The sequence below is a fragment of the Panthera onca genome, chromosome B2 (assembly GCF_046562875.1).
Source record: "Panthera onca isolate mPanOnc1 chromosome B2, mPanOnc1 haplotype 2, whole genome shotgun sequence".
Taxonomy (NCBI): Eukaryota; Metazoa; Chordata; class Mammalia; order Carnivora; family Felidae; genus Panthera; species Panthera onca.
Genome location: NC_138343.1, coordinates 60,872,628 through 60,900,279, shown reverse-complemented (window position 1 = coordinate 60,900,279; position 27,652 = coordinate 60,872,628). Strand labels below are relative to the sequence as shown.

Below are 27,652 nucleotides of genomic sequence, written 5' to 3'. Positions count from 1 at the left end.
TGACTATTGAGAAGAAACAGCATTGCAATTTTAACTGAAATGTGCTACAGCCAACATCTAATCTCTCTGCCTCAGTTACATAGTGTATCAAAGGATTTGCATGCACACTGATAGAATTAAATAAAAATCTGACTATTTCAATGATGATCCACAGGATAAGAAAATATTTTTAGAAACTTAGTAGCAGTTTATATGAAGTTCTGATTTTATACCTGTGTAGAAGTACCTATGGATATGGATCAACTAGGAAATGTGAACTTGGCTGTAGAAAATTATAGATGAAAATAAGTGTCTCCATCAACACCTATAAATAAATTCAAATAACTGTGAATGATGGAGGAAAAAGAGTAAAAGAGCTGGTCAAAAAATATCAAAAACCCTATGGAGTTATATGGTCTTAATACCATGCTTATTTTTTTTTTTTTTTTTTTTTTTATTTATTTTTGGGACAGAGAGAGACAGAGCATGAACGGGGGAGGGGCAGAGAGAGAGGGAGACACAGAATCGGAAACAGGCTCCAGGCTCCGAGCCATTAGCCCAGAGCCTGACGCGGGGCTCGAACTCACGGACCGCGAGATCGTGACCTGGCTGAAGTCGGACGCTTAACCGACTGCGCCACCCAGGCGCCCCCATGCTTATTTTTTAAAAATTTTTCTTCCAAGTTTTTATTTAGATTCTATAGTTAATTAACATCTAGTGATACTAGTTGCAGGTGTAAGATTTAGCGATTCATCACTTACATACAACACCCAGTGCTCATCACAACAAGTGCCCTCCTTAATACCTATTACCCATCTAGGCCATCTTTTACCCACTTCCCTTCAACAACCTTCAGTTTGTTCTCTATCATTGAAAGTCTCTAGTGGTCTTCTTTTCCCCCTTCTCATATGTTCTTCTGTTTTGTTTCTTAAATTCCACATTTGAGTGAAATCATATGGTATTGGTCTTCTCTGACTGAGTTATCTTGCTTAGCATAATACTCTCTAGCTCCATCTACATCATTGCAAATGGCAAGATTTCATTCTTTTTGATAGCTGAGTAATATATGTCACTTCTTTATATATTCATCAGTCAATGGACATTTGGGCTTTTTCCATAATTTGGCTATTGTTCATAATGTTGCTATAAACATCAGAGTGCATATATCCCTTCAAATCATATACCCAAAGGTACAAATCATGTACATAAATTTGAATTTATGTATCCTTTGGGTACATAAATACCTGGCAGTATAATTAAATATCATGCATGATAGATAGTTCCTATTCCCACTGGATTGTTCAGATTCTGATGGTCATCTTGGATTTAGTAGCCATGTTCTTTATGATAAATTATTGCCAAAAATGTTGTTCACTATCTTTTAAAACGTGATGGGGGAGGGATGCCTGGGTGGTTTTATTGGTTATGCATCCAACTCCAGCTCAAGTCATGATCTCACAGCTTGTGGGTTTGAGCTCTGTGTCGGGCTCTGTGCTGACAGCTCAGAGCCTGGAGCCTGCTCAGGATTCTGTGTCTCCCTCTTTCTCTGCCCCTCCCCTTCTTGTTCTCTCTCTTCTACCCACCTTATCTCAAAAATAAATAAACATTTAAAAAAAATTTTAAATGTGATAAGGAGTTATTGACCTAGGTTAGATAGTAGACTAGGCAGGAAAAAGTTATAACAGCCTATGATCAATTTCTCTTTTTACTAATCATAAGTTGCAATGGCACTTTTTTATTTTTTTTTAATGTGTATTCATTTTTGAGAGAGAGAGAGAGAGAGAGGGAACGAGCAAGGGAGGGGCATAGAGGGAGACACAGAATCCAAAGCAGTCTCCAGGTTCTGAGCTGTCAGCACAGAGCCCAATGTGGGGCTCAAACACAAGGGCCGCAAGATCATGACCTGAGCTGAAGTCGGACGCTTAACTGACTGAGCCACCCAGGCACCCCGGCACTTTATTTTTTCTTTTTAAAATCCTGTTCTATAGCTTCTTTGGCCCTTTCTGCCTGGATGTCAAAGAGCAGTGCATTGGCACAGGCCATGTGAATATTGGTCAACACCTTGAAGTTCTTCTCCTCCTCTGTAATGACTCTGGCTTTCTTCTGCTTATAGACATTCCCTGTGGGCTTGACTAGTCCTGTCAGCTGGGTAACCAATTTGAGTTTTTCAGCAGAGCTGTTTTCCCTCTTGGGGGCAGAGGGCATCCTAGAGAAGAGGATGAGCTTGGAGCAGTACTCCTTCAGCCACTGAACATTAGCCTGCAGGGACTCTGTGTACTCGTCTGCCTTCTTGGATCCACTGAGATCCCAATAGCTCATGCCACCTTCTTGTCAATGCCAGCAACCCTAACTCTTCCAAGCTGAAACCCCAGCCAGCTCATACTTTGTTGTGCTACTTCCTCATAGGGCACCTCATGATGGGCCAGGTGGGTCCGGACAGGTCCAAACGGGATGCAGGTGATGGGGCTTGCTCTGGCTTGCCAGGCCTTGTGTCTGCAGAACTTCCATGCCAGCTGGTTGAACCATGTGGCCACATACTCGCTGCAAGCTCTTGTGGAAGTGGGGCTTCAGGATCATGCCATTCTGGCCAGGAGCCACGGCTGCTGCCTATGGGCCTGGGGGCACAGAAGAGAGGAGCTAGTCAGGGCCCAGGGTCTAGCTAGATGCAGTGGCTTGCTCCCCACCAGAGCCCAGGCCTGGTCCTGTCCGTGTGATCAATTTGTTCCATGATTAATGAATGAGGGGACACTCTGGATGAAGGAAAAAAAAATCAGGTGACCAAGTGTAATTTCCTTGTATATATGATAATTGATTGGGGAAATAGATGAATGATACTAGTCGTTATCTATGCAGTACTCTTAATGTCCCTGGATTAGAATTGCATAAGTAAAATAAATACAATTTACAGGGAATGTTACATAAACTTTGCAACTCTCTGGGGTATAGGACATAGATGTTTCATAACATCTTGCTGTATGGAGTAACCTGTAAACCTCTTATTAAAACCTCTCCTATTATTCTGGAGCAGAAATCATGTGTATGATGTGAAAAAGGAAGGGCCCACAGAAGAGTCACATGGGATGATTTTTCTCCCTGCTTTGTCTGGCCTCCAGATTACTTGATCTTTAAAATTATTAGTAAAGCTTGATACAGTGTAATTATCTATATGATTCTAGATTGAATTATTTTGGGTTCTAGAAACATTGATTTGCTGAAAAATTATATTTTAAGAGAAATTAGTGTGAATATTCTAAGCAACTGTCGCCTATGATTTTGAAATTGTTTTGTTGTTCTAATTTTTTTTTTTCATAGAGAGCTGGTGTTATATTCTTATGTCTCTTCTTGCCCCTAAAAGAAAATTGGAGTTGGGGTTATTCAGTGGTGAAGGAGTGAATGGGAACAAGCACTGGAGAGGATGATGGGCCTGCTAATTGAAACTCCAAATAGGCACTGAGGGAAACCTCTCTGGCTTTCACAAAGCAGAATAAGAAAACTGAGTGGGTCAGATGCTTTTATATTATTGTGGAACATTAATTTCACTGTGGAATCAATAGAGTCACTTGAAAATGTGAGAGGTTCCCACTGTCAAAGTTTATGAGGTAGGGACAAATTTGAAGCCCTCCTTATTGGCATCATGCTATTATATAGTGTCCACTGTGTAACCCTCATCGAGTGAGTTTGGATAGAAAATGTTTCGGCACTTCTAGATGGGATCTAGAAGATTAAAATTTCATTCTGTAATGTATGTGTTCTTAAAGTCAACTTAATTGTCCTCTTATGTTCCATTTAAGAGGCCTCTGTGGCTAAAATGTATATGCCATTGTTCTGGGTGAATATGAATATTAGATTAATAAGAATAAAAAATGCAGGAAGGTTTGGGTAAGATATGTCTGATACTGTACTGTGTTGAGTTTTTTCCTTCACCAATATAATATTTCTGGCTGAAAACAGTCTGACTTCTAAGCCCAGTAGGTTAAAAATAAAGAACAAAAGGTAGGAAAAATTTTGGCTTCTAAAGAGAGTAAGCTTTCTTCTTCCTTTCATCCTTTGCTGCAAATGCAAGTCAGCTCAAGTGAGTGGTAAACATTGGACCACTGAAAATGTGGAAACATATCATCCTCTTGTCTCTCTTTGTAATATCCCTGGTTGGACAATATGATAAGAAGATCTTAGGCTGCCCTTTATTGTTTAGTAAGAAACCTCATCCCAGAGGGGGTTTGAGGTATAGATTTGACTGGTTCTACTGTGACTATCATTGCTTTCTTCCTCCTTTGGTATCTCACCGTGGGGTTATTTTTATCTTTCACGTGTCCATCTAGAGAGTCCATAGTCAAGGCACCACTGAACCCATTTCTTCCAACTATTCTCAGTGGCTACTCAAAGTTGCTGATAAATTTGAGGTATCATATATTAATTTTTAAAATAGGAAACTTTTTGTCTTGTATACCCTTTTTCCATATATCTTTTGCAAATCTGTGACTAGAATAGACAAATGGTCAGGGATTTTGGTTTTCAATATTGTGGTTTCCAGCCAAGTATTATTTCATCCTGACTAGCATCCATGTTGCTGCTTTATTGCCACCTATGACTCCATCCATTTTGGTTGGCTAGGCAGTGCAGGGTGAAAATGTGAAGTGCTACCTATATTTTTGCAAATATTACATCATACCATGAATATTTGGAAAAGTCAGGGTGAATGCCCCTGATATCGTATATCCTTTTCTTGGTGGCAAAAAAGGATTAATCAATGTAGGTACACCTGTTACTTGGGAATGAAGCCAATATCATTGATTTAAGAGTTCAGCATGTGTAGATGCTGCTAGGGGTCTCTCTTGCATCAATTATTATGGAAGTCATGCCTTAAAAAGAAAAAGAAGAATACATCATGTCTCTTAAATCAACTTTGGTTGGTGGTGATAACACAGTTGTAAAACTTATCCTTTGAGTAAATAGAGGGTAAGAGACTGAATTCTGCTTTTTATAAGAACATGTCAGTTTTCTATAATAACTGCTTAAATCTCTAGACTCATCAGATGTGCAGTTAGCATTTGAAACTTACACTTAACAGTAAACACTTCAACTGTAGTATAGTATGTGGGAGGGGAAAAAAACATTAATTATCTGATTGATTTAAGAAATAATTTAGAGTGTGTTGTATTTTCTAACCCTGCTTTTCCTAATAATCCTGAGTTGTCTTGGATGGGAATATAAGAAAAAGCTATGTAATTACATGTGTTACCAAAATAACTACTGCCAGTAAGAGAAGAGATACTAACACAAATAATTCATATTTAATTTCCACTAATTAGTACCAAAAACCATCTTTGAACACTTTAAACAAAAATGCATTTGGGTTCTATAGTGTCTCCAATGCTCTTCACATTTTTCTTTCTATTCCTTTGTTATTTTAGGAATAAGTCAATACATAATTTCCCTCCCTTGGGGCACCTGGGTGGCTCAGTCGGTTAAGTGTCCAACACTTAGTTTTGGCTCAGGTCATGATCTTACAGTTCATAAGTTCCAGCCCCACATCAGGCTCCACACTGTCAGTGCAGAGTCTGCTTGGGATCTCTCTCTCTCTCTGGTCCTGCCCCTCTTCTGCTATCTCTCTCTCTCAAAACAAATAAGTAAACTTTAAAAATAGTATTTTCCTCCCTTTTCTCCGTTTCATCTTTCTTACTGGATGCGAGTTATAAAAAGATAGATTTTTGTTACCTCAAATTCAATATTGGAAGTACTAACTTAATCACACCTAATTCAGGGATGAGATAAAATATAGATAGCTGAAAACTGATTTTATTTAAGTCACTTTAAACAGATTTATTTGTTTCAGGTATAACTTTTAAGTTCAGAATTCTGATGAGCTGAGTGCTAAATATTTCATAAATATTTTAGTTTTACTGTATATTGGTCATATTTTACATACTGATGGATAGTAACAATAAACAAAGGAGATTTAAGTGATTATTGTCATAGAACTTATGTTTCTGATGTGGTGGGAGACAGAAACTAATGATATAAATATTGAGTATAATTTTCAGGGAGTAGGTGATCAATATTAGGAGAAAATATAAGAAGGTAGGGACAAGATCATTTTACAGGAATGCCATTATAGATAGAATGGTAAAGCCAATTTTGGAGCCCTGAATAAAGCTGCAATTATCTGATAAAAGTGTATTTCAGATACTGGTAACAACAAGGGAAAAGTCTCGGGACAGAAGTACTCTATGTGGTTGCAGTGGAATGACGCCAACCAAAATCTGAAGATGAAGAAAGAAAGAAGACCAGGAGCTTAATCACGTGTTTCTTTACAAACCATAGGAAGAATGATTTTTACTCTGTGGTTTTGAGAAAACATTGCAGGGTTTGAGTAGGGGAGCAAGGTAATCAGGGGTGGGTTTAGCCCTTCTATCTATGATTACAGTTATAGTTGCTATCACGCACCCACACACAAAAGTAGAATATGGGAGAAAGTTTGTTGGGCAAATAATTTTGAGAAATTTTGCTTTAAAAAAGTTTTCTTGGGGCACCTGGGTTCTCAGTCGAGCAACCAGCTCGATTTTGGCTCAGGTCATGATCTTAGGGTCATGGGATCGAGCCCCATTTCTGGCACTGGGCTGAGCATGGTGCCTGCTTAGGATTCTACTTCTTCCTCTCTCTCTGCCCCTCCCTTGCTTGCCTGTGTGCATGTGTGCATGTGTGTGTACACACACTCTCTCTTTCTCAAAATAAGTAAAACTAAAAAAAAGTTTTCTTCACAGCAAGAATTCTGATACCATTTAAAATCCTAGTATCTTTGGGATGCCTGGGTGGCTCAATTGGTTAGGTGACCGACTTTGGCTCAGGTCATTATCTTGTGGTTTGTGGGTTCTCTCTCTTGAGCACTCTCTCTTTCTGTCTTTCAAAAATAAATAAATATAAACAAATAAAAATAAAAACAAAATAAAATGCTGGTATCTTCAAAAAAGAGACTATATATGTAGTATATTAAAATTGCTGACACAAGACTCTTCTTTGAAAGATTATTCTGTGATTTGGGGGATGCACAGTTACTATACTTACAATCTCTTTCCTAAAGATTATTGAAAAAATATGCCCTCCTCAATACCCTGTTGGGATGAGCACTGGGTGTTGTATGGAAACCAATTTGACAATAAATTTCATATATTGAAAAAAAAAAAAAGAAAAGAAAAAATATGTAAAATCACACTCTCTGTGGGATATGTATAAGGAATACATAACACTGTCCAAAGTTCTAAAAGACTTCAATAAAAATAACACTTTACAGATGATTCTCATTAAATACATTAAAAAATGGAAATCTAAGGAAACTTTTAAGGTTATAGCATATGTTGGGGTGCCTGGGTGGCTCAGTCAGTTGAGTGTCCAACTTTGGCTCAGGTCATGACCTCACAGTTTGTGGGTTCAAGCCTAACATCAGGCTCTGTGCTGACAGCTCAGAGTCTGGAGCCTGCTTTGGATTCTGTATGATTCTCTCTTTATCTCTGCCCCTTCCCCACTCACACATACTCTCTCTATATATATGTCAAAAATAAACATTTAAAAAATTGTTTAAAAATACTATAACATATTTTTTAAGTTTATTTATTAATTTTGAGTGAGAGAGAGAGAGTGCAGGGGAGGGACAGAGAGAGAGGGGAGAGAGAATCCCAAGCAGGAACCAAGCCATCAGCACAGAACCTGATGCAGGGCTCAGATTCACAAACTGTGAGATCATGACCTGAATCATAATCAAAATTTGGACATTTAACCAACTGAGCAACCCAGGCACCCCTAAGATTATAGCATATTTTAGACACTGTGGTGTTTTAACAACCAAAATTTACTATGTGTCATAAACTTTAAGTCTTATACATATGTTATTTAATATTTAATTTTCCTTGTGTAGGCATTGGTACCTGACCATTGCAGAATATGAACACATTACATGGAAATGGTAAACTGAGCAAATCCAATTCACTCAGATAGTCATCATCATGGACAGATGTCAAATCTAATTGTGTTTGAATGAAACATGTGATCATATGGGGCGCCTGGGTGGCTCCGTCGGTTAAGCGTCCGACTTCAGCTCAGGTCACGATCTCGCGGTCCGTGAGTTCGAGCCCCGCGTCAGGCTCTGGGCTGATGGCTCAGAGCCTGGAGCCTGCTTCCGATTCTGTGTCTCCCTCTCTCTCTGCCCCTCCCCCATTCATGCTCTGTCTCTCTCTGTCCCAAAAATAAATAAACGTTAAAAAAAAAAATTAAAAAAAAAAAAGAAACATGTGATCATAAACACTATACCAAAAGGCCTGACATAGTAAAAAGTATTACATATCATGAGAAATATCCTAAAGCTATGATGCTATGTAGACATATTGGACAGTCTTGATATTTAGTATTAGTGTTTTTGTATGGTAAGGACATCTGTTCCACAGGTGAAAAGATGATATCAATGTGCATTTTTAAAAATTTAATCTAATTTACATAATTGAGGACCATAAACATGATTGGGATCCAAAATCAATTAGATTAACTTTTTACATTCTGAATTTCATTTCAAAATATTTAGCTTTTAACTTTTATCTGGTTCACCTAGAGAGTGTCTCTCTATTCAATGCCTTACATAACACAGAAAGGAACCCATGACATCAAGAACCTACAATATTCACCTAAAAACACTACTACACCATTAATTAGAAATTAGAATAATCAAAAATGTTAAATAACAAATTAAACTTTGACAAAGTATACTATTGGGAGAAAAACATTAACTTGCCCTTTCTTCTAGTATATTAGCATACAATACCTTACACCAAAAATGATTGAGGAAAAGTTTAAAAACAGCAAAGATAGAGTAGAATATGGTCTTAAAAATATAAATATAAAACATTTTATTAAACAATAATAGAATAATGCAATAAATATCTCATGCTATGCCCCTAACCAATATTTGCCCCTCCTTTGTATATTAAAGTGCTCAATAATTTTATTCTCTAATATTCAAAGATAAGTTACTAATAAGTTCTTATATTTAAATAGAATTTCTTAAATGTATTTAAATTAAGTGACCTGCTTTATGCTTATAAAAATGACATAAGTAGAGCCATTTTTATTTTTACTATTTATTGATTTATTGCTTTTAGTTTCAGGTGTAGAATTTAATGATTCATCACTTATATATACAGCACCCGGTGCTCATCACAACAAGTGCCCTCTTTAATACTCTCACCTATTTAACCCATCCCCTCACCTACCTCCTCTCAGTAACTCTCAGTTTGTTCTCTATTGTTAAGAGTTTGTTTGTTTTTCTGGTTTGCCTCTGTTTTCTCCCCCTTCCCCTATGTTCATCTGTTTTGTTTCTTAAATTCCACATATGAATGAAATCATATTTTTCATTTGTATTTGTCTTTCTCTGACTTATTTTGCTTAGAATAATACACCCTAGCACCATCCATATCATTGCAAATGGCAAGCTTTCATTCTTTTTGATAGCTGAGTAATAGTCCGTGTGTGTGTGTGTGTGTGTGTGTTTGTGTGTGTGTGTGTGTGTGTATGTGTAAACACACACACTACATTTTTTTTTTTTTATCCATTCATCAGTCGATGGACATTTTGGGTCTTTTCATAATTTCAGCACTTTTAAAAATAGACCTGGAATAGCTATTTCATAGGAACTGCCTTGCACATCCTGTGTCCTAAATCTTTGAACCAGGCCAAACTTCAACATACCAAGAAGTCAGCAAGAATGAGAAAATCTTGTTTGAAAAGACTGATAAAAATGAACTTTTACCTGGGGACCACTTTGCCTGACCAATCAGTGATGTACAAATCTAGTCCTGCTTGTCAGAACAATGAACTCTTCTTAAAAACAACTTACCTAACATTTTTTTTTTATGTCTATAAAAATCCTGAGTCCACTTCCTTTAACCAGGACACTGTTTGGGCATCTATCTAAATCTATGTACCCTGAATTTCAATTCTTTGGTCCCAAATAAATGCTAGCCTCTTGAACTGGTTTCTTATTCTAAGTTTCTTCAAGAGGTTCCTCCCTCAGCAAGTCCAGTTGGTTTCATGTTTAAGAACTAGGATTCTTCTTCTTATAAATATTTATCCCAGTGGACTGAAAATTCCAAAGATCAATTGCAGTTGCAGTGGTCACTTTGGGGCTCTTTTGAGCTCACAGAACTTGACTTGAGAACCACAGATTTAAAACCAGACAAATCAAATAGGATGCTTAATTGGTATTTGGAAACTTTAAAATGAACTCAAGACTGATTGCCTCTTTTCAGAATACTGTTTCCAACTTAAGAGAGAAAAATTCTCAGTTTGAAAAGAATCATAAGGCTTTACAGAATTACTTTTCTCTTCAGCCTCCTCCTGCTGCTTCGGGTTGCTCTCTCTCTCCCTCTTCTACTTTTCTTTGTCCCTCTTATGGCCAAACTCCTTCTTTAACCCCAATATCCCAAGACCTTTCTAGATCTTCCCGTTTTATCCTTTTCATACTGTCCTGTTCCAATGAACCTTTTCAAGGTTAGACCTAAAAGTTATACTCCTGAACATTTTATATTCTCCCTAGAGAGAGGCTGAATTGAGAGCTATTGCCAAGGAGTTTCCAAGGGTTTATGAAGACTTTCATCAATTTGCTGACAAATTTAATATTTTCATCCAAACCTACCACGCTGGTTTCTTTGATCTTTATCAGTTGATCCATCTATTTGTTGGACAGGGTCAAGTTCAACATTGGTTGCCAAAGGCTGAATGTCATTAGATGATCTCCAATGGGTCTTACCATAGGACAGGGTACCTCCTGGGTGCATTGCTAAAGCTTTACATGAAGCCATTCCCCATGTCTTCCCTAAAGCCATAGATTGGAATAAAAAAATCCAGACATGTACTCAAAAGCTTAATAAACTAGTTTATGAATGCTATAATTAGCTTCAATTATTTTTTTTATGTTTTTTAAGTTTATTTATTTATTTTGAGAAAGAGAGAGCACACTCAAGCAGGGGAGGGTCAGAGAAAGAGGGAGAGAAAGAATCTCAAGCAGGCTCTACGCTGTCAGTGCAAAACCCAAGCAGGGCTCAAAGTTAAAAACAAAAACAAAAACAACAACAAAAAACCATGAGATCATGACCTGAGCTAAAATCAAGAGATGGATGCTTAACCGACTGAGTCACCCAGGTTTGTAAAAAACCCAGACAGTGTCTTACACAGAAACACCAAAGGCAATCTTCTAACACTAAGCCCTCAAGCCCTCTAATGGACAGAGGCTACTCCCAGGAAACAAAAGAGGTTTTTCTGATTTTGCACCTTAATCATCTGGGTGAAACTTCCTTAATGATCAGAAATGAGGTTCTTACAATTTTAATTGACACTGTAGCAACTCTTCTGTGTTCATGCTCAAACAATCCTGTACTGAAAAAAATTCCATTGCTGGGAAGTTCTAATAAACCCTTAACAGCTCATGAGTCTCTTTCCTTACCTTTTCAGTTAGGCACCTCTTCAGGATAGGCATTCCTTTTTACTAGTTCTCTTAACTCCTGTCAATCTACTTGGAAGAGACTTCTTAGAAAAATACCACATTGCCATTTCCTTTCCCAAAAAAAGGAAATCATTCTATTTTTTTTAAATGTTTATTTATTTTGAGAGAGAGAGAGAGAGAGAGAGAGAGAGAGAGAGAGAGAGAGAACAAGCAGGGGAGGGGTAGACAGAGAGGGAGAGAGAAAGAATGCTAAGCAGGCTCCACACTCAGCACAGGGCCTAACGTGGGACTCCATTTCATGACCATGAGATCATGACTTGAGTGGGAACCAAGAGTCGGACACTTAACTGACTGAGCTACCCAGGCAACTCAAAAGAGAAATCATTCTTAAAATCAATTCAACCCCTCTTTCAACTGTCAGCATTAGAAAACCTTTCAATACCTCTAATATTCTTTCCCCTTAAATCAGCTAGTAAGGACACTGAGAGCTTAACTTTCTTAGAAAAAGTTCCTAAAGGACTTACGGGAAAACCTAGGATAGATATCAGGTGGATCCATTCTGCATCCCCAGTTAAGTTTCAAGTTGATCCAGGCAAACCCCTTCCTAATATCAGGCAATATCCTTTAAACCTTGAAGCTATTGCAGGAATAAAACCAATTATAGAGGAATGCAAGTCTCCAAACCTTGTAGTCTCTTTTATCAGCCCTTGTAAAGCATTCATCCTTTCTGCAAAGAAACCTCATGGACATGGGTGCAAGTCTGTCCAGGAACCCAAAGCCAACAATAACATTCAATTCCCTGACCCCCAGTTCTCCCTAACCTTCACACTCTCCAGCCTCCATTCCCACAAAGAGTAAGTTTTTCACTGTAATTTGGTTTTTATAATGCCTTCTTTAGTATAAAAGCCAATTTTACTTGCCTTCATTTGGGAAGGACAAAAATATGTTTGTAGTGTGATGCCATAAGACTACCCAGACAGTCCTTATTTTTCACAAATCTTCATGCAGATTTGGCAGGTGACACTTTCCCACAAAAAAATTAATCCTTATACAATATGTTGATGCTCTTCACTTTTGCTCCTCTTCCAATGAAGCATGTAAGCAGCATAGTATCCACCTCCTTAAACTGTTAGCAACTAAAGACCACAAAGTCTCAAAAAAAAAAAAAACTTCATTTCATCCATACTCAATGAGTTAAAATATCTGGGGCATTTGATCTCTGACCAAGGTCTCCTCTTGCACCCCAACAGCCTCCAGAGCATTTTAAGCTTCCCACAGACAAAAACCAGGAAGAGATACCTTGGAGAATTTTTAGGCCTTGCAGGATCTTATAAGAACTGGATACCAAATTTGTCTTTTATAACCCAATTCTGTTATATTCTACTAAAATCTGACAAACCAGATACCATACAATGGGAAGAAAATACTCACATGGCTTTTGGCCAGTTGAAAAGACTTCTCAGCCCTCCTATTGGGGCACCCTAATTATCAGTATTGTTTTTGTTTTTTTTTTGTGTGTGTGTGTGTGTGTGTGTTTTCCTTTCTACAGAGAAAGAAGGAAATGCCTTGGGTGCCCATATTAAAAAATACAGAGTTCAACATAGACCTCTTGGCTGTTATAGCCAGTATTAGACCCAGTAGCCAAAGGACTTCCTCTTTGCATGAGAGCTATTTCAGCTACAACTGCTTTAACCAGACCAACAGGAGAGATAGTCATGGGCTCTCCCTTAAGCATTTGCTTCTTGTGCAGAAGCCTTATTAAATTCTCATCACACTCAACATCTTTCTGTAAGCCGATTCACCTCTTCTAACTTAGATCTACACTATCTTTCGCTGCATTTTTTTTTCTTTTTGAAGAGATTACAGCTATAACATCCTCCACAGGATCTGTCATTCAGGAGGCAGGCTCTGCCACAACCTCCAAGGGCCACCTGAGGAGCGGCTCAGGTTCTGCTCCACTCTCACTCCGTATCTCATGCGATGGGGCGGACCAGGCCCTGCGTGGAGGTAGGGGCAGTGCACCTGCCACGTGGACCCCAGCCGAGGGAGGGGCGGAAATCCGCTCCCTCCGACTGGCGGGCTACTGGGAGGAGCCTCGGAGCCTGGGACAGGGTTCAGGGACTCTGCTGCACCTGCCTGCCAAGCCTGGGCCCGCTTCCAACAGGAGGTCTCTCTGAAACTCTGCTCCCTTCACCTGTTGTGTAGACATGCCATGACTCTTCTAACCTTGACTGACTAACAGCTGACACCTAGAGCTGACTCAGAGAAAACTAATAATGCGAACGCTCTTGGTTTTCTGATAGTTCCTATATAGGAATAATGGAAGGAAAAACTGTGCTGGATGTACTATTACCACTCTCTTCCAAATGTTGGAAGCAGCTCTTTTACCAATGGCTACCAACAGCCGGAATTTTATGCTCCAGATAGAGCTCTTTACATTTAAGCAAAAGGTAAAACAGTTACTGCTACAACTTCATAGTTGTTCATGATTTTGATTTGCCTTGGATGCTGTATTTTTAAAATCTGGGGGTATTACATTTAAAAAATGTAGCTTTGGGGGGCACCTGGGTAGCTCAGTTGCTTAAGCATCCGGCTTTTGATTTTGGCTCAAGTCATGATCTAATGAGGGTGGCATTAAAGGAAATAATTCAGATGATCAAGCAGTAAAATCAGCCTGCTTTAAATTCTATTGAAACTGGGAACCTCAAAGCAAATACTATTTTCCTAAAGAAGATTTGAATCTTCTCATAAAGGATGCCTAAGCCAGCATAGCACACAGAAAAAAACTTTATTGGACTGACCATTCTGTTTTCACTTCCTTGACAAATTTAGAGTACGATCCAAATAACAAACCAGTACTATCAGAATCTATGGGAAAAAAAAAAAAAACCCCACACAAACAATTACTTGAAATAGCCCATCAAATGACTCACTGGGCAACTGACAAACTATAAGCTTTATGAGGCAATATTAGTGGGAAATGTTTCTAAGCTGCTAAGAAAGTGCTGTTAACCTGCACTTTTTGTCCAAAATTTCACCTAGGGAAAATGATTCAGAAAGCTCTCTGCCATTTCGATTTACCTAGTGAGCCTTTCGAGATCTGGCAAATGGATCCACCACCTTCTCATGATTGCAACTAAGTCCTTGTCATGAGGTGTGTGTTTTCTCATTGGGTTGAGGCATTTTCTTGCTAGTATGTTACTACCTCAGCTGTTGCAAAAATTTGTTAGAAAAGATAATACCTGCTTAGGGCATACCCTTGAAATTATATGGTGACGGAGGAACCCACTTTACTGGCCACATCATGAAGCAAATATACTCTTTTTGGTTTATATTACAACACTTCCATTGTACCTACCACCCTCAGTCCTGTGGACTGGTGGAAAGAACAAATGACATCATTCAAACACAATTGGCTAAATTTATGGAAACATTAAAATTGACTTGGACTAAAGCACTTCCTATTGTCCTATTGAATTTAAAAGCTGCTCCCTTCCAAAACCATCAGCTCTATCCCTTGGAGCTTGTAACTGGGAGACCCATGCATTTGGCCCCAGCTGCATTTGATGTTTAGTTAATTAAAGGAGATATTCTCCACTTTTGTAAGGGACTAATTAAGGTCATGGACAAAAATCATGCCCTAGAGAACAATCTTTTCACAGAACGCTCAGGGAAGACAAAGAAATAAAACACAACCTACAACCAGTTCCCTTTGTTTATTGGAAGCGACATCTTCAAAAGGATTCCTTACAATTTAGGTGGAAAGGACCATATCAGGTACTCTTAACTAACTCTTGTGCTACAAAACTAAAAGGTATTGATTCTTGGATTCATGTTTCTCATTTAAAGAAAGTTTCTACTCTCTGCTGGACTGCTGAATCAAAGGGAGAATTAAAATTAAAGCTCACCAGTAATTGAAGCAGATGACATCTGATGCTGACAGCTTTCCCGGGATTCTAAGCCAGGCCCATATACCCTATGGTTCTTGTTCATACTATTAGTATTGTCTTACTTATAATTTTTATGCTTCACTCCCTGTATAGCCTTAAACAAAGTTAGTTCAGTGGATCTGTGACTTAAACTTAGAGTCAGACTATTTCAGTAAAACTTCTGCAATCTTTAGGCTTTCACTCCTCTTCATTGCCCTTTATCTGTTAATTGCCTACTAGAAAGGTTCCCCTTATTACCACTTGGATTTGGAACGTACCATAAGATTCTTGTCTTTACAGAAAACATTGTAACCACAGTGTTAGCTATTGAAATTATTTTCTTTGCTTGTATTTTTTTGATTAGTCCCTTTCTACCTTGTGAATGAGGAAGATAACAGATAATAATAAAAGAGGCCAAATATCAGCTCTAGTGGTTACCTTTCCTTTCCTTCTTTGTCTTCTCCTGGAAGGCTAACTCCCTTGTCTGCATTTCCCATTTCCTTGTATATGAAGGAGATTTGACAAGTTGTTGGGTTTGTCATCAGAAGCGTCACTCTATATATGAAGATAGAGATCTTTTAGTACATCTAATTACCAACCTCTCTGTCATTTCTCCCCTAATTTCTTGTGCTAAATATACTATTAAACCTTCATATCCTGTAAAACTTACCTGGACTCTGTCTGAACTTCTTGCCTACCCATTCCAATCTCTAGAGATTTAACACTTGTAACAATGGAACATTAAGCTTGCCACGAATCACAGATTTCAACAGTTTTTCCTTTGCAACCTTTACATCTCTATGTCAATACAATTTTACTACACCTGCATATAACTATCTTAATTGCTTGCATCCTTCAGATCCTTCGTTCAATCAATCTCATTATGATAATTCTATGATCTGTGGCCCATTAGGACTTATTTTTACTTATACATGGCAGAACAATTTATGGAGGACACATTGCTTAAATTCTTATCAACTTGGAGGTTATTGCACAGTTGAATAATTGGTTATATCTATTTCATTACATAATCAATCAGAGGCTCAGCCTTGGACATCACCCTGAACTCTACATCACAGATTAAAGTGAGAATTGTCAGGTGGTGTCTCTGATAATGAAGGAGTAAGATTTTTGAGAATCTTTTTTCCATGGTGGCTTGCTAGTATGAATGACTACATGATCATAATTTTATCTAAAAGTTTAGGAGATATTGCTCAATCTACTAAGATAATACCTGCCCCAGGTCAATCTCTAAACTCATGCCAGTTGTTTTGGATAACAGAATTGCTCTTGACTATATCTTAGTGGAGCAAGGTGGCATCCACACCATTGCTAATACCACCTGCTGTAGTTGGATAAATTCTTCAGGGTTGTTGAAACACAATTATACAAAATTAGAGAACAAACCCACTGGTTACAATCGACATCTCTGGAAAGCTCTTGGTCTTTTGACTTCTGTAGTTGAAGTCATGGTTTAGAGCTATTCTACAATTTGGAATTAGCATCTTGCTTGTGGTTCTAAAGATTATTATTATTATAAGACTATCGTTTTCACAGTGCTATAGAAATTCTATGAAAATAATGGTCACCCAATGTTCTGAATTGATTTGTAGTGTTTATTTGGTCAATTAAAAGAACTTTAGCAAACTTTGTTTATTTTATGGGACATGGCAACAAGCTTTCCTCCATCTTGGGGCTCTTGTTGCTCAGATGTGGCCTAAAGGCTCCCAAGTTCACCACGTTCCCTCTAAGGTAGGATGAGACAAACCAGGAATGAGCCTTCCTGACAAGGAGAGATTAAGGAATCTGCCTGGCAACCAGGGACTGAAAATCAAAAATCAGAAACTCAATTCAAATGGTTTATCAGGAATGATTTCAGGAAAAGATCTTGATCAAAATGAGAAAATGTGAAAAATAACGAGTAGAGCCATTTTCAAAATACAACCAAATCAGCCATTTCAGAGGAACTGCCTCGCATATCGTGTCTCCTAAACCACTGAACTGGGCCAAACCTCCAACATTCCAAGAAGTCAGCAAGAACGAGAAAATCCCATCTGAAAATACTGATAAAAAAGTGAACCTTTATTACTTAGCCTAGTGACCATTTTCCCTGACAGATTGGTGACATACAAATCTAGCCCCATTTGTCAGCACTAATAAACTCTTCTTAAAAACAACTTACCTAAACTTTTTTTGCCATAAAAACCTTGAATATACCTTTTGAAGTCAAAACATTCTTTGGGTTTCTACCTAAGTCTGTGTACCTTAAATTGTAATTAATTGATCCCAAATACATGTTTTGCCTCTTGAACAGGCTTCTTGTTTTTAGATTGACATCCCTATTATCACCTTGTAAAATAGGCAAAGCACTTCAAGTTATTCTCATTTTGAGGTTTAAAACTGGAATGACTTAAAATAACATGCATTTTAACCTATAATGAAATAAAATTTACTTAGTCTGAAATATAAAATTCTTCACCATGTATTTCCAAATTGCTTTTTTCCAACTTTATTCCATAATTCTTCACTAAGGTTTATGTGGTCTGTAACATCATTTTTTAAATTAGTTTTTTCACATTCATTTATTTTTGAGAGACAGAGTGAGACAAAGCACAAGTGGGGGAGGGGCAGAGAGAGAAGGAGACATATAATCTGAAGCAGGCTCCAGTCTCTGAGCAAGCATTCAGCACAGAGCCTGATGCAGGGCTCGAAACTTCAAAACCATGAGATCATGACCTGAGCCAAACTCGGATGCTCAACTGACTGAGCCATCCAGGCACCCCTGTAACATCATTTTTTAATTTCCCTGACACTTGACATATGGTCATGCTTTAGGCCTCCATGAACTTACCTATATTGCTTATTTTCCTAGAATGCCTTTTTTTCCTAGGAAAATCTTACTAATCTTTAAGCTGATCTATTACCAGGTTTCCTTCAAGTAGGTTCAATCACTTATTCATTCATTCCGATGAGACTTGAAAATGAGATTCATTTTATAATCCATTTATTTAAACTTATCAAATGCCTCATAAATGCCAGCAACACTGTTAGAGGTAGTATGGTTAACACAATAGGCCAGGCTCTGAACAAGTTTTTTGTATTCGTATTACACACCTTATGCACTGTGTTAATGATATATGTTTACCTGTCCCTCTCCCTGGAGGTGCCGAGAGGATCTAGAAGTCAGGGGCTAGAGCCTCTTGCTCATCTTTGTATCTCCAGCACTGAGCATGGTACGTGTCAAGTAATAGTTACCTAAAACATTTTTTAAATTTTTAAATGAATATTTAGTGGCCTTTCCAGTCAAATATATCTCAAAAATAGCAGAGTAAGAAGCAAAACTTAGATTTTCTAAGTTCTGTATCATGTCCACTGTAATGTATGGGCTCCAGAAGGAATTCATTAGATATAACAATCATTCCACTAATCTGCCTTTGATTACAATATATATATATTTTTTAGCACAGTGGATGAAACTTATCAAAGACTTTCAAACAAGTAAATTAGTGCTTAGTGTAAAATAGGCACATAACTAAGGAGCTGCCATTTCCTTTCTTTGCTTAGAGCACAATATTAATGAGCCTTTAAATTGGGGATCAGTTCTCTGGTGGTCAATTGGTTTCATTTGTCTCCTGGTCCCAGAGGGAAGTCAGATGCTCCTCTTTTGAAAAAAAAAAAAAAAAAAAAGGAAAAAAAGAAAAGAAAGATAATCCTAAAAATGTCCCCCACTAGTGTGTTGTAAGAGGACTATGAAAATGCGAGGGAAAAAAGTAGGAGATGAGAGAATAAAAGTAAATCAGTACAAGCAACTGGAGTAAGGGTAGGAATGTATCATAAAATTCACTCAGATTACTTACAAGTATTTACCCCAGAAAAAGATCTTTGATTTACGTAAACTTTTGTGGAATCTAATTTCTTAGAAGGCTGACATCACAGTGTTTTTCCCAAAACCATGCCATATTTTCTGTGATTTATTTTTACATTTTTCCAGTGTGAAGTCTGTTAAAATATCTAAATCTGACACAACAGTTATATGATCTCAGAAAATTCACTTAATGTCCTAATAAAATGTGAATAATGATGAATTACTTCATAAGGTTTTCATTAAGAATAAATGGAAAAACATATAAATTGCTAACAAAACTACCTAGAAGCATTTAATATTTGTTAATTCATTATTTTAAAAAATATCATAAATGTTCTTAATATTATTTAGTTACTATTATTGTTATGGTTATTTTTAAGAAATCTTCCTTGACCACCCCACATTAATAACATTGCTTTTAGTTTAACTTGTATATTCTTTACAGCATTTTTTAATAGTTCAAGTTACCAAGCTTCTCTGTTTAATTTTTATAGTATACCCTCCATCATATTCACTTTGCCATTACTTTATCTTATTTTATTCCTTAATGTTAGAACAGAATCTCAGTAAATCTCAACAAAAAATATGTGGCAATTAATATTATTAGGCAATGTTTAGTCAGAACTTACTATATGAAAATCCTCATTCTAAAATATTTTACATTTCTATCTCTTTTTTAAAGTTAAAACTCTCGTATGCTATTTTCAACCTTTTTTATTTGTGAAAGCTTAGACATGCAGAGGTTAAATAAATTTCCCATTGCACCACTACTGTTTAATAATCAGAAGGGCTGGATCCTGATCTCATGATCCTTAAAGTACTTTGCCATACAACCTCTTGCACTGTATTAATGCTAATTTCTTAATTATAATAACCAAAGTTATTATTTTCAAATATTCATGACATAAGGAAAAGCGGTAAATGCAAATAAATAAATAAATAAATAAATGCAAATAAACCAAGGAACATTTTGACTTATGTGTGTGCTTCCCTAGTGTTTTTTTCAGAGTTCATTCTATCCAGTATTCTGCCCAAGAACTAACAGAGGAAGAGGCAAGAGTTCAACTATTCATCAAGTTTGGTAGATGTTAATGAAGGGAAAGAAACAAAATTGAAAATCAAAGATTGGCATTAAAACACAGTAAAATAAAAGTACTTCTGGGTTTAAGTTTGTGTTTTTCTTGGTTAAGTGATATTTGGAATTAGTGAAATAACCTTTAGAAATCAAGAATTAGATTCTGAACCTAAGTATATTGAGTGACTTCCTCCTTGAGCTGGTTATATAACCATTGTCAGAAAGTCAGAATGACTTCAGGATATTTCATGAGAGTGGGCTGATTTCTTTCATTTCTATGTCCGGATTTTTAGGATTACTAACTGGTATATGATCAAATGATTAGAAAAATCAGTTATCTTTTAAACTTAAAGCAATTTCTATTTGAACTAGCTCCTCAAATGTCTTTGAATTAGTTCTTCAAATGTCTTTGAAACTGCGAGAGTTTACATAAGATTTATATTTAAAGTTGTTTTATTTAATTTTTAATTTTTTTTATTTATTTTTGAGAGAAAGAGAGAGAGAGAGAGAGAGCACAAGAGTGGGGAAAGAGCATAAAGAGAGGGAGACAGAAAATCCGAAGCAGGCTCTGAGCCGTCAGTACAGAGCTAGATTTGGGCTCGAACTCACTAACTGCGAGATCATGACCTGAGCTAAAGTCCTACACTTAACCAACTGAGCCATCCAGGAGCCCCAAGGCTTACATTTAAATGAGAGAAGAATCTTATGCCTTATCCCACACGTTTAAGAACTTCTCTTTAATGGTATATATGGAGAGGTATTCAAACCTGAAAAGGGAATAATAAATTAGAAGAGAGAGAAGAAATAAACTTTTATAACTTACTATTGTTTATTTTCTACTCAAAGGTTCTTAATATTTAAAAAACTAGAGGTCTGCTTGGGTGGCTCAGTCAGTTAAGCTTCTGACTTTGACTGAGGTCATGATCTCATGGTTTGTGGGTTGGAGCCCTGGGTTGGGCTCTGGCTTATAGCTCGGAGCCTGGAGCCTGTTTCAGATTCACTGTCTCCCTCTCTCTTCCCCCCCACACCCCACCCCAGTGTGCACTCTCTCTCTCTCTCTCTCTCTCTCTCAAAAGAGCCTTGGTGGCTCAGTCGGTTGGGTGGCCAACTTTGGCTCAGGTCATGATTTCACAGTGTGTGAGTTCGAGCCCCACTTCAGGCTGTGTGCTGACAGCTCAAAGCCTGGAGTCTGCTTCAAATTCTGTGTCTCCCTCTCTCTTTGCTCCTCCCCTGCTCATGCTCTGTCTCTGTCTCAAAAATAAATAAAAACATTAAAAAATTTAAATAAAAAATAAAGTAAAAAAATTAAAAATTAAATATTAGAATGCAGCTATTAAGAAAGTCCACAGTGGGGCATTTGAGTGGCTTAGTCAGTTAAGCATCAGACTTTAGCCCAAGTCGTGATATCACGGTTCATGAGTTCAGGCCCTGCGTTGGGCTCTGTGCTGACAACTCAGAGCCTGAAGCCTGCTTTGGATTCTGTGTGTGTTTCTCTGCCCCTCCCCCATTCATGCTCTGCCTTTCTCTCTCAACAATAAACATTAAAAAAAACTTCTAAAAAGAGAGTCCTTAGATTTTTCAGATTTCATATTCCAATATTTTTAGGTCAACTACATGAATACTTGTATGTATGCCCGTATGTCATGTCTCTACTTGTATCATAGTTATTTTAGAAAGAGCAAAACTTTTGTCTTTGGCATATGTTAATTTATTTTAGATTTTATCATTACCTACTAAGTAGGCAAGATAAAAAAACTGAAAAAAATTGAAATTGGCACTTTCTCAAGAGAAAAATATATTAAATTATTAGGAAAATTAGGTGTATTTATTATTATTTTTTCATACTTATTTACCATATTTTGAATCGTGGGAAGAAAAATACATATTAAAGAAATATAGGTAGTTTTTATGTAAAGTATGTATAAAAATATACATGTATAGTTTTTATGTAAAGTATATATAAAAATATACATATGTATATATATATAGAGAGAGAGAGAGAGAGTATAAGCATAGAGATGCTATCTCTATCTGTATATATCTAACATCTATCATCTATCACTATCTCTATTGAAAAAATATTAAACTAGATTATCCTCCAGTGCCTGGAATAGATCCTCAAGGAATAAATATTTAGACCCCTGCAGTATAATATAGGTTTCTAGCCATACAAAAACAAGTAAAAACATCAATAGTAAAGAAAAATAAAAGAGAAGGAATTTGTTACCTGAAAGGCATCAAAACATGAATTTTAATAAAAAATTATAACTTAGAGAATTAATATCATAATATATTGCCTAATTTAATACTTTTATATAATAAATAATTTACACTCAGTTTATTGGGAAAGCCAATCACAGAATGGATAATTTGAAATGGTTAGAGACTTTAAAGAAATCTTAGAAAAACAAGTTAGGCCTGATTTCTGTGCCATAGGCTTGATTTTGCTTATAGCTCTCAGTTAACTACCAGAATTTGTTTCTGGAGAAAGATTTATGGAATACTCTCTTTAATGATAGATTTTCTGGTGGATTTAAAGTTTATCATTTATTTTCCTATGTGAATTTTATTAAGTTATTTGTTTCATCAGAGTTAGCAGGGAAAATGAACAGATGACTATGAGCTAAACATCCTGATCACACATCTCACTGCTGCTACAGTGGAGTTGACTCATCTGAAGTGAATATCTGTATTGGGACTGGCTCTATTTTCTTGAAATCTCTTTCTTACTCAGTAGGTATGTACATTTTATACCTAAATGCTGAAAGGCTTGCATACTTAGGGATGGCTATTTGTTTTAAATATATTGGTGGTTGAACAGCTAGAAGCCACAGCAGATGTCCTGCAGAATAAAACACCTCAAAGTGGAGAAGCTGCTTATATGGCTACAGGTTCCTACACTACACAAAATATGCTTTTCTGGCAGCAGTTTCCAAAACTGGCGAAAGAACATAATTAAAAAAAAATCAGTTTATGACAATCTTCTGTGTGACATTCAATTATAAAAAAGAAAAACAGGGGTGCTTGGGTTAAGTGTCCTATTCTTGGTTTCGGCTCAGGTTGTGATCTCACGGTTTGTGGGTTTGAGCCCCACATCGAGCTCCATGCTGACAGTGTGTGGAGCTTGCTTGAGATTCTCTCTGTCCCTCTCTTTCTGCCCCTCCCCCACTCACACTCTCTGTCTTCCTCTCAAAAATAAAAAAAATAAACTTAAAAAATTAAAAAAAAAAAAAGAAAAACATATAAATTGAAAAGTAACTTTTGTGTCCTAGGGAAGAATTACTTAAAATATCTTCCTATGTTTAGTCAGTCTTATCTTGAGAAAATGCATTATCTTACACAGGTACTTTTTTTTTTCCTCATACATATTTATGGCATATCTTATTCGTATACTATTGGGTATAAAGTTTTAGAACTTTTCAAACACTACAATCTACTTTCTATTTGGAATTCCTGCACAAGCCTGAGTCTTGAAAGCCCTCTCCATAGTTTACATCTTATAAAGATAATATAATCCTCAAATGTTTGCAAAGAGACCATAGCAGAAATGTGTTCAAATAGGAGAGATAAAGCTGTGCCATGGCCAAAGCTTTGCCTGGGATCTATGACTAAATACTCCATGATAAAATATTCAAAGATGATGCACCAAACAGCAGTATGAGGAAATGTTAATGATCTGTAAAGAAACTCAAACACAAATCAACCATCACCCAAAATGAAGCATTCTGGGTCTCAGAGACCATTGTTCTAATTATACTGGTTAAAGTTTACCAGTTATAGTGGTGAAATTTCTTATTAAAAAGGAATTTTTATTGTTGGTGTTTCTAATAGTTAAACTTACAGTCTTCTCTCTCTTTCATTTTTTTTTTTTTTTTTACTTTCCAAGATCTCATCTATTCTCATGATTTCAATTCCATACAGCTGTAATCATTCCTAAGTTTCCACAAGCCATATATCATACCATATAATGAATGTTATTGAGGACCACTGAAGTCAAATGCCATTTTCATCACATCTTATCAAGGGTAGATGCTATCAAGGTGTCTTATCACTGTTGATGGAGATTTTGAGCACCTAGCTGAGTCAGTACTTGTCAAGTTACTCCACTGTAAAGGTACTTTTTATGACACACTTTGCATTTCTATAGTAAGCATCTCTATCTATATTAAGCTAAACGTGATATCAAATTCTAATTCATCATCATTGGATCATTCTAGCTTCTTGCTTTGCTTATTGTGAACTCGCACCTTATCAGCGAGAAATGTGGCCTCTCCCATTTACACAATGATTCAGTCCTTATGCACACATGTATCAGCATCAGGACCCTTCACTTGTACCTTATTGAAAAGAGCTTTATTAACTGAAGTGTTTGTGTATACTCCTTTTGCCTTGAGTTAGTTTTTTTTTTTTTTTTTTTTTTTTATTTATTTTTGGGACAGAGAGAGACAGAGCATGAAGGGGGGAGGGGCAGAGAGAGAGGGAGACACAGAATCGGAAACAGGCTCCAGGCTCCAAGCCATCAGCCCAGAGCCTGACGCGGGGCTCGAACTCACGGACCGCGAGATCGTGACCTGGCTGAAGTCGGACGCTTAACCGACTGCGCCACCCAGGCGCCCCTGCCTTGAGTTTTACAGTCTACTCACTTTCAAAGTTTCTTAGGTGAATATCTTATTCCCCAGTACTTCTGTGATATTGTTTCCTAGATCTGTAATACAATTAGATTATTTTGACACATCTTACATTCCATCCTGGGATTCAATGAACTCCATTTTTTTAAATTGCATACATTAAACTTCACACTTTGTGTTGTAAATTTCAAAGGTAATTTACAAATGTATAACGTCATGCACACACAATGATAGAATCGTAGAGAATAATTTCATTACCCTAAAATATCCCCCGAACCCTTGTAACCAATAGTTATTTTAAATGCTGTCTGACAATTCCAAAATCGATATCATATTTAAGTCTGGTTCTGATACTTTATTTTCCCCTTCAGATTGTCCTTTTCTTGTCTTTTAGCATGCCTTACAGTTTTTTTGCTGAAATCTGGACATGCCAGATAAGGTGATAAAAACTGAAGTAAATAGGTGTTGAGGGGGGCAGGGAGGTTATGTTAACATGGCTAGGAGTTGGGTTTGTTTAGTTTTCTGTAGATGCAAGTGCTAAAGACTTCAAGTTTCTCTAGTGGCCTTGTTTTTTGTGTCCCTTGATACCTTTTGGCTTCTCTAAGAACTCTTCCCTAATCAGAATGTGCATTTTTCAGTTCCTACGCTGGAACCTTGTTGGTGGATTGGTCATGTGTAGGTGCAAAAGGCATTCTATCATTTTAAGATTAAATCTCATTTAGTGGGATTGTCTTCTTGGGTTGTGATTTTTAAGTGTTTTTAGCTCTATTCTTCCCTATCTCCGGTGAGATAGGTGGGTTAGAGTGGTCTGGATTCAGGGAAAAGTCCTTTCACCAGGTGGCATAAAGCATGTAAAGTGTTTTTCCTGGAGAGTAGGCCTTTTTTTTTTTTTTTTTTTTTTTTTTTTTTTTTTTTTTTTTTATGTAGGACATTCTGGGTTTATTCACAATATTTACATATTCCAGTTCTACCAGAGCCATCAGGAGATCTTTCTTGTTTCTTCTGTGTAAAATGCTTGTGTGGTTCCTGTAGGTTAAACTATAGTTCTATAATTAGAACTATAGTTAAACTTACAATCTTTTCTCTTTTTCTTCTTTTTACTTCCCAAGAAGATCTCATCTATTCTCATGATTTCAATACCATACAGTTCTAATCATTCCTAATTTTCCACAAGCCACGTATCCTACCTTATAGTGAATATTATTGAAGACCACGGAAGTCAAATGCGATTATATAATATGGTCGCCTCTATAAGACTGTAGTCTCCAGTAGTTCTCATTCTCAGGGTAGTCCACATTAAGCCCTTCAGGCTTTCATCCAAATTACCATAAATGTTCCTACCAGCTTATGCTTCCAGAAGTTTATCTCCAGGTAAGCTTTCTCAGCTGTGACTCTTTGTCTCCTTCAGGTTTCCTTTCCAGATGTTCTTTTACCCTATGACTTCATTTCTTTGATAGGTCCAAGAAAATTTGTCATAGAATTTATTGTGAATTTGTCTATTGTAAATTGGTTCAATATTCCTACAATATAGACTGTTTTGAAGGAAAGGATAAACATCAGTCATACCTGGAGAACTAAGGAGTCACGATCATGACAGTCATCAGCTATTTCCTTCTTATCATTTTTTGGTGGATTATTTTGTTTCCTTCATTATCTTTTTGCCACCAGAATGATGGAAACAACAATAGAAATAATTCTGGTTTTGAGACCAGAGGTCTCTTTTTGTTTGTTTGTTTGTTTGTCCCTCTGTCCCCTTTAAGTGCCTTAATTCCCATGTGATCTGCTCCAATACCAGCATTTGGGGGTGAAATGATTATAGAAGCTAGTTTAACAAATTCAGTTAAACAATTGGGGCTAAAAGAAATTATTTATTATTACAAGTTAAATCCATAGCACATAAATCCTAAGATGTTATTAAATTTATTTCTCACTGAAATATTTGAAATCATTTTTATAGACAAACTTACTGACTCTGAAATTAGGTCTGAAGTTAAAAGTCTGACAACCAAATTTGACATTAATTTCAAATAGCATCCCTGTTGCATTTAAATATAATTGTAGAAGGGTTTTATTTAAAACATTGTTCTGAATTCTCCATTATTTTATACCAATTAAATATTTTTAAAGAATAAATTAAGGCTTTTAAAATGGGGTAAAACTTAATTTAGAATAAGCATTAGGTTTCATCCGTAATTTTCAAAATTTTTATTTTGATAGTTTTTGGAAATCCTTCACACATCTTTATCAATTTTCCTCTTAATTTTGTTGCTTCAAATCAAATCAATGTTCATCTATAATTTCAAGCTATATTAGAACAATAAGATGGTGCAACTGATTGTGGAATAAACTGCAACTGTTCCATATCAAGTTTGCCCATTATGTTTCAAATCTTATTATAGTAACTAATATAGCTTGTTATTTGTATCAACTTTAATAATAGGTCTGGTATAGGGGGAAATATCTATTCTTTAAAGGTGGTTTGTATCTAATAATCTTGTTTTTAGATTTCCTCAGCAAAGTAAACATGCTAATGAACAAAAAAATGAAAAACAGGGCATATTTTTAAATGTATATGTCAAGTGTTCCCTGCCTCCAGGTGCTACTTGCAGTCGCCAGTGGGCCAGTCAGCAAATAAAAAGTGAATTTTGCTCTAGCAGTTGTGATCTGGCTTTTTGTGATTCAATGTTTGTCCAC

The 27,652-nt window shown here is 36.6% G+C and overlaps 1 pseudogene; it reads right to left on the bottom strand.

Annotated features, from left to right (window-relative positions):
- Window positions 1–1,935: 1,935 nt before the first annotated feature.
- The window catches only part of LOC132667952 (large ribosomal subunit protein eL13-like), a 176,048-nt pseudogene continuing 150,331 nt past the window's right edge, over window positions 1,936–27,652 (bottom strand).